This window comes from Scyliorhinus torazame, chromosome 8 (genome assembly GCF_047496885.1).
Source record: "Scyliorhinus torazame isolate Kashiwa2021f chromosome 8, sScyTor2.1, whole genome shotgun sequence".
In the NCBI taxonomy this organism is placed as follows: domain Eukaryota; kingdom Metazoa; phylum Chordata; class Chondrichthyes; order Carcharhiniformes; family Scyliorhinidae; genus Scyliorhinus; species Scyliorhinus torazame.
This window is the reverse complement of record NC_092714.1, coordinates 107,870,769-107,882,807: the sequence shown is the minus strand read 5'-3', so window position 1 is coordinate 107,882,807 and position 12,039 is coordinate 107,870,769. Positions and strand designations below refer to the sequence as shown.

At 48.6% G+C, this 12,039-nt stretch overlaps 1 protein-coding gene across 1 annotated transcript in view; it reads left to right on the top strand.

Moving 5' to 3' along the window:
• The window catches only part of LOC140428025 (cilia- and flagella-associated protein 47-like), a 1,060,448-nt gene that overhangs the window by 272,606 nt on the left and 775,803 nt on the right, over positions 1-12,039 (top strand). The gene's annotated exons all lie outside the window — the stretch shown is intronic.

The window sequence follows — 12,039 nt, the reverse complement described above, 5'->3', positions numbered from 1 at the left end:
GCTGAATTCTACGCCCTGGACCGTGAGTGTGACTATACAGTACCCCCGGATCGCCACGGGGTGGGATCCGGAGGCCAGGAGATTCTTTGATTGGCGGGGTGTACTGCAAGGGAGCAGCGCCATTACTGTATCTGGATGTATGAAGCTTTCAGTGCTCCTGGAGTCCAGCAGGCAAGAGGTCTCGTGCCCATCTATCTTCACGCTTGTCGAGGCGGTGGCTAGATTGTGCGGCTGAGATTGATCGATCGTGACCGAGGCGGGTCGTGACTGGTCGTCGCTGGTGTCGAACGATGGGGTGCCCGGGGGGCACGTGTCCTGGAACAATCGTGGTGCCCATGTGTCGTGGGGAATACAAGATGGCGGCATCTGATGATCTTGGGGTGGACAAGATGGCGGCGCCCACTGGCCGCACGTGGCGGGGGTTGAAAAAGATGGCGTCGCCCATGGGCCGCACGTGGTCTGAGAAGAGGAAGATGGCGGCGCCCACTGGCCGTGCGTGGTCCGAGGAGGTGAAGATGGCGGCGCCCAATGTCCGTACGCAAGGGGGGCTCATGGCAATAGCGGTGACTGAGCGGGCCTGACACACCGCAGCGAAGTGCCCCTTCTTGCCGCAGGCCTTGCAAAGGGAGGTGCGGGCCGGGCAGCGTTGGCGGGGGTGTTTCTGTTGCCCGCATAAGTAACATCGGGGGCCCCGGGGTTGGCTGGCTGGCGCATGGCACAGCCGGAGTGACTGGGTGGGCCCCCGGTGGGGTGGCCGTCTGCGGAGTCCACGATGTGTAGGAGGTGTGGGCCGCGGCTGGGGGTGTAGGCCTGAATATTGCACGAGGCGACCGTCATCGATAGCACCAGTTTTTTTGTTGCTCCACCTCTGCCTCCAATGCCACCACCCGATCGCTGTGATCCGTCATCACCGTCTCAATCTCTTGGATCTGCGACCCTTGTGTCTCTAAGCTTTTCTCCTCCCTCTCCATTGAGCCCTTCAGGGTTGCCATGGCCCCTTCAATGGCCTTTGAACAATCCTCCTGCATCTCCTTCCTCAGCTGGCAGAACTCTTCCCTGATGAAGGGCATCAAGTGTGCCATCTGGGGTTTTGCGACTTGCACAAGCCCTTCCCCCTCCGCCATCCTTCCACTGGCTGCTGCGCCACAGGTCTCCTCCAACTCTTTGGCCAGCTCTTTCACCGCCTTCTGCTCCAGGTTTGGTAACCAGCGGACATACCACTCCGCCGACCTTCAACTACACTTTTCTGTCGAAGTTGGACCCAATATTGGGTAAAAAGAGCTCTTTTCTATGCCTTCAAGCAGGAGCTGCCTTGTGTGCGACCACTCACACCATGGTCACGACCGGAAGTCTCTGGCAACTATTCTCAAGCCTTTACACAACGTGTCAAAACGGGAAATGGATGGAGCAGTGCGAGAAGGCCTTCGTAGAAGCGAAAGAGGCACTACTAAAGTCAGCAGTCCTGACACACTTTGATCCACAGTTACCCTTGTAACTGGCTTGCGACGCGTCACTTTATGGGAGCAGTGATTTCTCACATAACGCCCAATGGTGCAGAAAAGCCCGTAGTGTTTGCATCAAGGTCCTTGAACAAAGTAGAAATGAACTATGTACAGATAGAAAAGAAAGCTCCGGGCATCATTTTCAAAAGTAAATGTTTTTACCAATACCTGTATGGAAGGAAATTTACTTTTGTAACGGGTATTCAGCCACTGACAATGATACGTGGGTATACCATCTCTCGCAGTGAGCTAGATGCAGAGATTGGCACTGCTATCGTCAGCAGAAAACACACAATAGAATATCATCGATCAAGTCTCCATGGAAACACTGATGAACTCGACTTTTACGTAACGAGCGGTAATATTTTGAATTTCAAAGATGTGCACAGCATTCCTGTAACTGCAGCACAAGTTAAGACGTATACCAGAAATAATTTACTACTGTCAGAAGCTATGGACATGGGGCTGGATTCTCTTTCTGAGACTAAGTGCTGATGCCGGCACAGGATTCGTGGACTTCCACGACAGCAAAACTGGCGCCGTACCTGGACCGATTCAGCGACTGTTAAAGGGTTAGCACCGGCGCCACGTGGAACACAATCAATTCCAATGAGACACAGTGCGGGATTTGCCGGGTTCACAACTGACACTCAGGAGGCTGACACGCTGCAGCTGCATATATGCACTTCACTCCCCACACACGGGGGGCAGCACGGTAGCATTGTGGATAGCACAATTGCTTCACAGCTCCAGGGTCGCAGGTTCGATTCCGGCTTGGGTCACTGTCTGTGCGGAGTCTGCACGTCCTCCCCGTGTGTGCGTGGGTTTCCTCCGGGTGCTCCGGTTTCCTCCCACAGTCCAAAGATGTGCAGGTTAGGTGGATTGGTTGTGATAAATTGCCCTTAGTGTCCAAAATTGCCCTTAGTGTTGGGTGGGGTTACTGGGTTATGGGGATAGGGTGGAGGTGTTCACCTTGGGTAGGGTGCTCTTTCCAAGAGCCGGTGCAGACTCGATGGGCCGAATGGCCTCCTTCTGCACTGTAAATTCTATGAAATCCCAGCCAACAAGATGGCAGCAAGACGTGGGTCCCCACGATTGACGGATGCCGAGCTGGAGACCCTGCTGGATGCAGTGGAGGAGAGGCGGGCCACCCTGTACCCCAGCCCGGGAAGGAGGCAGCCACCCCCTGCCATTCGTCGTGCCTAGGCGCAGGTGGCAGAGGCAGTCAGCGCCACCAGCAACACCAAACGGGCTGGCCAGCAGTGCTGTAATAAACTGCACAACCTACTCAGGACGGCCAGGGTGAGTAGGCAACACTGTGCACTAGCCCCCGTCCCATAAGTCCGTAACCCTACCCACCCCTCTCCCACCCGGAGGACAGCTGAACCTCCACCCTGCACCACACGCCGGCATCATACCAGCTATCGGCCGGGTGCCTTGGCTGCTGAGGCCACCAGCTACCCATCCCCTGGGCTGCATACATTGGAATGTCTAACATTCTCAATTTCTGTGTCCTCATCTTGGGCGGCTGCCTCCTGTTCCTCTGAGACAGGCTCCGTTGCTGCAGCATCCTCCTGCTCGATCAGCATCAGCTCGCACAGTCGCAGGACATCCCCCAGGGCTGTGCCGATTAGCAGGAAGGCCACCATTGCTGGTTGAATTCCAATATCTATTGTTTGCAGGGGGTGAAAGGCTGACATGTTAGCATGGTGGGTACCCCCAGGTCCAACAGGCTACATGGTGGCCCAGTTGGCACTGTGGGCTTTGCATCACATGCCCCCCACATCTCTGCACCGCTGGCATGGCACCGTGGGGACCTCTGGCCCTGGCGCCTGTCCTTGTTGCCAGGGTACCATCGGCTGCTGCTGCCCTTGCCAGTGGCACACTCCATAGCTCCCACCCGGTGCCCCTGTAGGGGCCACAGTGAGCATTGCCCTCGGTGGGCTGTCTGATGCCCTGCCGGCAGGTGGCAGCCCGTTGGGTGGTGGGGGGTATGGTGGAGGGAGGGGTGGGAACTAGGGGGCGTGGGTGGTGGGCTGAGGGCACCCATACAGCCAGTGTCACTGCAGAACCAGGGGCCAATGATAGTGGCTGGTCAGTGGGGTGCGCAGGAAGCTGCCCCTGTCCCGTGAGGGGTCAACCCGGCCACACGGCCTGTTCCCCCTTCACCCCTCTCTCACTGGCCCTGGCAGGCCCCACCCCCCAGCCAGCCCGGCCAGTGTCCGACCCGGCAGCCCGCAGTCACGCCTCTCTGTATCATACCTCCACTCTCTCTCCCTCATCCACCATGACGCTGGTTTCACGATATTTAAAAGCATAAGTGAACTGTGGCGTCTGGAACTAGGCCTGTTGGAGGAGGAGAATCGTGGAGGCCCCGGAGAATAGTGGATCAGGCCTACTAATTATATGCATATAGCGTTTACTGTCCGTGCGCCCTGGAACGCATTGCGCAACTGTCAAGGCAATGGAGAATTGTGACTGCGTTAAATCGGCGCCCGCTGCGATTTCTGCGTCGGAACCGATTCTCCGACCAACCGTGTTTCCCGATTTTGGTGTTGGCTGATGGAGAATCCCACCCGCGGTACTTTGTGGCAAGACTGTGGGAGCAAACCCGGAGCTGAAGCCATATCTTACTTGAAGACTCGAACTACCACACAGGCTGGATGTTGTCTCTGGAGAATAAGAGGCATCATTCTGCCATTGTTAAGGATGTGTGCCCTGAACCAACTTCATGAACAAAGAACAACAAAGAACAAAGAACAAAGAAATGTACAGCAAAGGAACAGGCCCTTCGGCCCTCCAAGCCCGTGCCGACCATGCTGCCCGACTAAACTACAATCTTCTACACTTCCTGGGTCCGTATCCCTCTATTCCCATCCTATTCATGTATTTGTCAAGATGCCCCTTAAATGTCACTATCGTTCCTGCTTCCACCACCTCCTCCGGTAGCGAGTTCCAGACACCCACTACCCTCTGCGTAAAAAACTTGCCTCGTACATCTACTCTAAACCTTGCCCCTCTCACCTTAAACCTATGCTCCCTAGTAATTGACCCCTCTACCCTGGGGAAAAGCCTCTGACTATCCACTCTGTCTATGCCCCTCATAATTTTGTATACCTCTATCAGGTCTCCCCTCAACCTCCTTCGTTCCAGTGAGAACAAACCGAGTTTATTCAACCGCTCCTCATAGCTAATGCCCTCCATACCAGGCAACATTCTGGTAAATCTCTTCTGCACCCTCTCTAAAGCCTCCACATCCTTCTGGTAGTGTGGCGACCAGAATTGAACACTATAGTCCAAGTGTGGCCTAACTAAGGTTCTATACAGCTGCAACATGACTTGCCAATTCTTATACTCAATGCCCCGGCCAATGAAGGCAAGCATGCCGTATGCCTTCTTGACTACCTTCTCCACCTGTGTTGCCCCTTTCAATGACCTGTGGACCTGTACTCCTAGATCTCTTTGACTTTCAATACTCTTGAGGGTTCTACCATTCACTGTATATTCCCTACCTGCATTAGACCTTCCAAAATGCATTACCTCACATTTGCCCGGATTAAACTCCATCTGCCATCTCTCCGCCCAAGTCTCCAAACAATCTAAATCCTGCTGTATCCTCCGACAGTCCTCATCGCTATCCGCAATTCCACCAACCTTTGTGTCGTCTGCAAACTTACTAATCAGACCAGTTACATTTTCCTCCAAATCATTTATATATACTACAAAGAGCAAAGGTCCCAGCACTGATCCCTGTGGAACACCACTGGTCACAGCCCTCCAATGAGAAAAGCATCCTTCCATTGCTACTCTCTGCCTTCTATGGCCTAGCCAGTTCTGTATCCACCTTGCCAGCTCACCCCTGATCCCGTGTGACTTCACCTTTTGTACTAGTCTACCATGAGGGACCTTGTCAAAGGCCTTACTGAAGTCCATATAGACAACATCCACTGCCCTACCTGCATCAATCATCTTAGTGACCTCCTCGAAAAACTCTATCAAGTTAGTGAGACACGACCTCCCCTTCACAAAACCGTGCTGCCTCTCACTAATACGTCCATTTGCTTCCAAATGGGAGTAGATCCTGTCTCGAAGAATTCTCTCCAGTAATTTCCCTACCACTGAAGTAAGGCTCACCGGCCTGTAGTTCCCGGGATTATCCTTGCTACCCTTCTTAAACAGAGGAACAACATTGGCTATTCTCCAGTCCTCCGGGACATCCCCTGAAGACAGCGAGGATCCAAAGATTTCTGTCAAGGCCTCAGCAATTTCCTCTCCAGCCTCCTTCAGTATTCTGGGGTAGATCCCATCAGGCCCCGGAGACTTATCTACCTTAATATTTTTTAAGACACCTAACACCTCGTCTTTTTGGATCACAATGTGACCCAGGCTATCTACACACCCTTCTCCAGACTCAACATCTACCAATTTCTTCTCTTTGGTGAATACTGATGCAAAGTATTCATTTAGTACCTCGCCCATTTCCTCTGGCTCCATACATAGATTCCCTTGCCTATCCTTCAGTGGGCCAACCCTTTCCCTGGCTACCCTCTTGCTTTTAATGTACGTGTAAAAAGCCTTGGGATTTTCCTTAACCCTATTTGCCAATGACTTTTCGTGACCCCTTCTAGCCCTCCTGACTCCTTGCTTAAGTTCCTTCCTACTTTCCTTATATTCCACGCAGGCTTCGTCTGTTCCCAGCCTTTTAGCCCTGACAAATGCCTCCTTTTTCTTTTTGACGAGGCCTACAATATCTCTCGTCATCCAAGGTTCCCGAAAATTGCCGTATTTATCCTTCTTCCTCACAGGAACATGCCGGTCCTGAATTCCTTTCAACTGCCACTTGAAAGCCTCCCACATGTCAGATGTTGATTTGCCCTCAAACATCCGCCCCCAATCTATGTTCTTCAGTTCCCGCCTAATATTGTTATAATTAGCCTTCCCCCAATTTAGCACATTCATCCTAGGACCACTCTTATCCTTGTCCACCAGTACTTTAAAACTTACTGAATTGTGGTCACTGTTCCCGAAATGCTCCCCTACTGAAACATCTACCACCTGGCCGGGCTCATTCCCCAATACCAGGTCCAGTACCGCCCCTTCCCTAGTTGGGAATGAAGGTCATTGTGGTATATTAAGGATGAACGAGATAGGCAGAAGCTATTTTTTGTGGCCAATTGAGGAGAAGGCTGGCATAAGTACAGCTTGTGCAAACGTTCAAAACCTACCCCCACTAGCACCGTTACACCCATGGGAATGGCGGGAAGGGCCATGGCAAAGAGTTCATGCAGATTATGCTGGACCATTTGAAGGACAAATGTTTTTCGTTGTAGACGTAGATGTGCTCTCAAAATGCCCGAAAGCCGCCATTATGACGACTACGTCCTCAGAGTGAACAATGACAAGACTGGGTGAGGTTTTTGCAAGTATGGTTATCTGAACAACTTGTCAACTACAACTACTTGTGCCACTGTTCATTTCGCAAGAATTGACAAATTGCCTAAAAGAGCATCTCTTCCTTATCCTCCTGCCCCAAATGAGCTGGTTGAAAGTTTTGTTCAGACAATGAAGCATTCATTGAAGGTAACTCGTGAGCAAGGATCATTGTGTGAAAGACTAAGCCAATTCCTGATGATGTACAGGAATACAACGCATTTGAGAACCCAAAGTTCTCCAGCATTATTCTGGTAAAATGTCAGTTACACAGAGCATTTGATTTGCTGAAGCTGCCTAAGACAAGAGAAATTGTGGAGAGGAAGCAGCATAGTCAGATTTTGCGATGTGAGAACAGGGCTAATTGCCGTGTTTTTCAGAAATGTCAGGAAGTATCTGGAAGGAATTATACCACCATTGAGAAGTGGATATCTGCCATTGTCTTAGCCCAGATGGGATGTGTCTCCTACTCCGTTCAAACTTGGGAGGATTTAGTGTTGTGGAAACACGCTGATCAACTTTAGCAACTGAAACTAGTTTGCCAGAGACAGAGTCACCCGAGAGTCCACAACAAACAGTGCCAAGTGACGAACGAGACAGTCCCGAGAATCTGGCAATACCAGAAACAACTATGGAAGAGAGTATCCTTGTTGAGGACACTTCAACACTGAGTCAACCTCCGAAAACCTTGCCAACTCCTGTTGAGACAACTACAGACGACGTTGAAACAAAACCAAAAACACGAGAGGTTGCAGTCAATATGAAAAAGCAGACCTCTGATATTCGCCCACAATCACACAGAGATCAACGTCTAACTTATTAACTGTTGAATTTATTAATTGCTCATATTATAAATTTTGATTGTTAACATTATATTGTGTTTCATTGCAGGAACTTCAAATGTGAAGTGTTGTGTATTCATGTTTGTTCCTAGTTGGAACAAGGTCACTTTCAGAGCCCAATCACATGACATATTGATGACATCATCGGCTGTTTGCCTGAGCAAATGGGAAGTCTATCTTAACAGCCTGTAGTGTAAACACCTTTCCAATAAAGCTCTTGTTTGTTTGTATCTTCATGGTCTGCAAGCCTATCTTTTAAAAATAGCACATTAATGAGCTTGGCTGCAATTGACAAGAGAGTGGAGTTCCTGTCCTACCCCTCTCCCACACTGTTGGTTATTGTCTCTATTGGATTGGTACCCTGAAATTGGCATGCTGCCCCACATTGGTATTTCCAGGCTTCCTCTCCTCTCACCATCTTTAGAGCACTCTGTGCTATGTTTTTATCTGATAATGATCTGGGGAGTGCCTTCTTAAAGGCATCTCCTCTCCTTCCATTTCAGTAAATGGTGATGGTTGTTTTTGTTATTCTGAGAATTGGTCTCTTGGTGTCCCGATGAGGATTGAAGTAAGGCTGCACTCCCATACAGAAATGTAGATAAGAATTTGTGACTTTCCATCAACCTCATCTCTGGGATGATTAAGCTTCTGTTTGCACCCCTCATCAGGCTATGAAGCCAGTTTCTCACGATTGGGCACAATTCCACATCAGCAAAACTAACTTTGTTTGAGCACATACTGAGTGTAACTAGACATTTAAGGCCAGTGAGTAAATCGCAGTCTCTAATATCTACCTTTTACATTTTTTGTACTATCAGATTTAAAAAAGATATGGGATAAACATTGAATACATAATAGATGAAGGAATACAATCATTTATCCAGAATAATGCATCGATGGTGGAATTGGATCGTTAAAGCATTAGTAAAAATCCTAGACTATCAGTAATAAATGCAGAAATTGACTTATTGAGTCAGCATAAATCGGTAGCTCTAATGTTTTGCTCTCTATAGTGTAATGCTCTTATTGTTCTAAAACAGCATATCCCCTGACTCAGGCATTTATTTTACTGGTAGGTTTCCTGACTAATCATTCAGGGTTTGTTGTTTTCATAAGCCTTTGGTTGTTTTGATTTGTGCAGCCACTTTTCTTTAATTTGCTATTTTACTTTGACCCTGTCAGCAAAATGTGATATTAAAATGCTGATGGCGAAAATGTGACCGTGTGATGTTGACAATTTATAAATGTTAACGTATATAAATTATGATTTAACAATATAAGCAGGACTAATGCAAGAAATGAGTATTATGTATAATATCGTTCATGTACAATTTTATCTAGACTTGCCATGTGCAATGACGTGAGAGGCTTTTATAGTCAAACTCCTAAACCATTGCATGTGGACCCACAGAGTCGATGATGCCACTGCTGCTTTCCGGTGCAAAATGGATATCGAAGAATTCAGTTTTATCCTTCCTGCTCATTATAAATTAGAAGTGTGACACCTCCCATATTGTTGAAGGCAGAAAAAGAGGCTCATGTCTGAAACGTAGAGAAGGAACTATGTCCTGTGAACAGAGAGCCTAAAGAGACCCCGTATGCAAAATTGAGCTGTCCTGACCTGGCTGGATTCAGAAAAGTATGGTTTATGTGCTTCTGACTGCCAGATCAGGGCAGCTCTTAAAGGTGCCGCTGCAGGCTGCCACCAAACAGATGGGTTTAAAAAACTGAATGTGAAATGATGGGGTGCGGGATTGCTTTTTATAGCTCCAGAGTAATGTTGCAGACTTGTTGGCCGCTGAGTGACTCCTCTCTCCTGATCATTTTCTTCCATTGTTAAGATTCCCCTCTCCTTCCCCATCACTTCGCCACCCTCTCCCAGTGGGTGGACAATTAAAGAGCTCACTGGAGGAGACGGCTCCACAAATATTCCCTCGCCTCAATGATGGGGGAATCCCAGCACATCATTGCAAAAGGCGAGGCTCAACCATTTGCATCAATCTTTGGCCAGAAGTACCAGGTGGATGATCCATCTTGACCTCTTTCGGATGTCCCCAGCATTACAGATGCCAGTCTTCACCCAATTTGATTCATTCCATGTGATATCTAGCAGAGGTTGAAGGCACTGGATACTGCAACGGCCATGGGCCTTGCTAATATTCTGCAACAGTACTGGAGATGTGTGCGCCATAACTTGCCATGCCCTGAGTCAAGATGTTTCCATACAGCTACAAGAGTGGCATCCAACTAGCAATGTGGAAAGTTGTCCAGTTGTACCCTGTGCACAAAAGGCAGAAAAAATCCCACCCGGCCAATTACTGCTGCATTGTTTACCATCATCATTAACTTGACATTCAACAGTGCTATGAAGCGGCACTTGATGCTCAGATTAGGGTCTGCCAGGGTCACTCAGCTCATGACCTCACTACAGCCTTGGTTCAAACATTGACAAAAGAGCTGAAGGCCAGAGGTGAGAGTGACTGCCCATCTCTACATTTGACCAAGTGTGGCCTCAAAGGAGCCCTAGCAAAACTGGAGTCTATGAGAATCATAGTTGGAGTTGTACCTGGCACAAAGGAAGATGGCTGTGGTTGTTGGGAGCTCAATCATCTCGGCTCCAGGAAATCACTGCAGGAGTTCCCAGCATAGTGTCCTCGGCCCAAACATCTTCAGCTGCTTAACCAATGACCATCGTTCCATCATATGGTGAAACGTGGGGATATTCGCTGATGATTGCGTACAGCACCATTCCTGACTCCTCAAGTACTGAAGCAGTCCATGTCCAAATGCAGCAAGACCCAGACAATATCCCGGCTTGAGCTGACAAGTGGCAAGTAACATTGAGTGATTTATTGTCACATGTACTGAAGTACAATTAAAAGTATTTTTCTGCGGCCAAGAGCACGTATGCAGTACATACATAGTAGACAAAACGAATAATCGACAGAGTACATTGACAAATGGCACATCAACAAATAGTGATTGGTTACAGTGCAGAACAAGGCCCAAACAAAGCAAATGCACGAGCAAGTGCAGCATAGGACGTCGTGAATAGTGTTCTTACAGGGAACAGATCAGTCCGAGGGAGAGTCGTTGAGGAGTCGAGTAACACAAGTGCCAGCCAATGACCATCTCCAACAGCAGAGAATCTAACCATCAGCCCTTGACATTCAATGCCATTACCATCACTGAATCCCACATTATCAGCATCCTGGGGGTAGTGGGGGGGTGGGGGGGTGGGGGTGGGGTGGGGGGGGGGATGGTTACCATTGACCAGAAATTGAACTGGACTAGTCATATACATATTGTGGCTACAAGAGCAGGTCAGAGGTTAGGAATTCTGCAACGAGTAACTCACCTACTTTCTCCCCAAAGCATGTTCACCATTTGCAAAGCACAAGTCGGGAGTGTGATGGCATACTATCAACTTGCCTGGATGAGTGCAGATCCAACAACACTCAAGCTCAGCACTATCCAGGATAAAACCGCCCACTTAATTGACACTGCTTCCACAAACATTCGCTGCCCCCACTATCAATGCATAGTGGGAGCCGTGTATGCTATCTATAGGATTCACTGCAGGAACTCACCATGTCTCCATAGGCAGCTCCTTCCAAACACACAACTGCTACCATCTGGAAGGCAAAGGCAGCAGATGGACAATTGAACAATTATGGTGAAGTTGAGGAAAATATCCTCAGTAAGCCTCTCTCTATTCTAAGGTTATCAGATATGATTTTATATAAGGAAAGACTCACATTTCATGAGCATTAGATTTTCCCAAGCATTTTTCAGCCATTTGAGTACTTTTAAATACAGATAAACAAGTTTAGCATTGAATTTATTGTTCATTCTGCTTAGCTGTAAAGTTGTAAGACAACTTGCTGTAGCTTGCCTGCTGAAATAATTTATTTAGAAATGTTGAAGAACTTAGTGAGTTACATCTTAAAGGAAAACAATTATTTACCTAAACCCATGGTAAGGGCGGCACGATGACACAGTGGTTAGCACTGCTGCCTCACAGCACCAGGGACCCGGAATTAATTCCAACCCTGGATGATTGCCTGTGTGGAGTTTGCACATTCTCCCCGTGTCTGCATGGGTTTCCTCCAGATGCTCCAGTTTTCTCCTGCAGTCCAAAGATATGCAGGTTAGATGGATTGGCCATTCTAAATTGCCCCTTAGTGTCCAAAGATATGTAGGTTAGGTTAAGGGGTTATTGGTTTAGGGCAAGGGAGTGTGCCTGGGTGGAATGATCTTCCAGA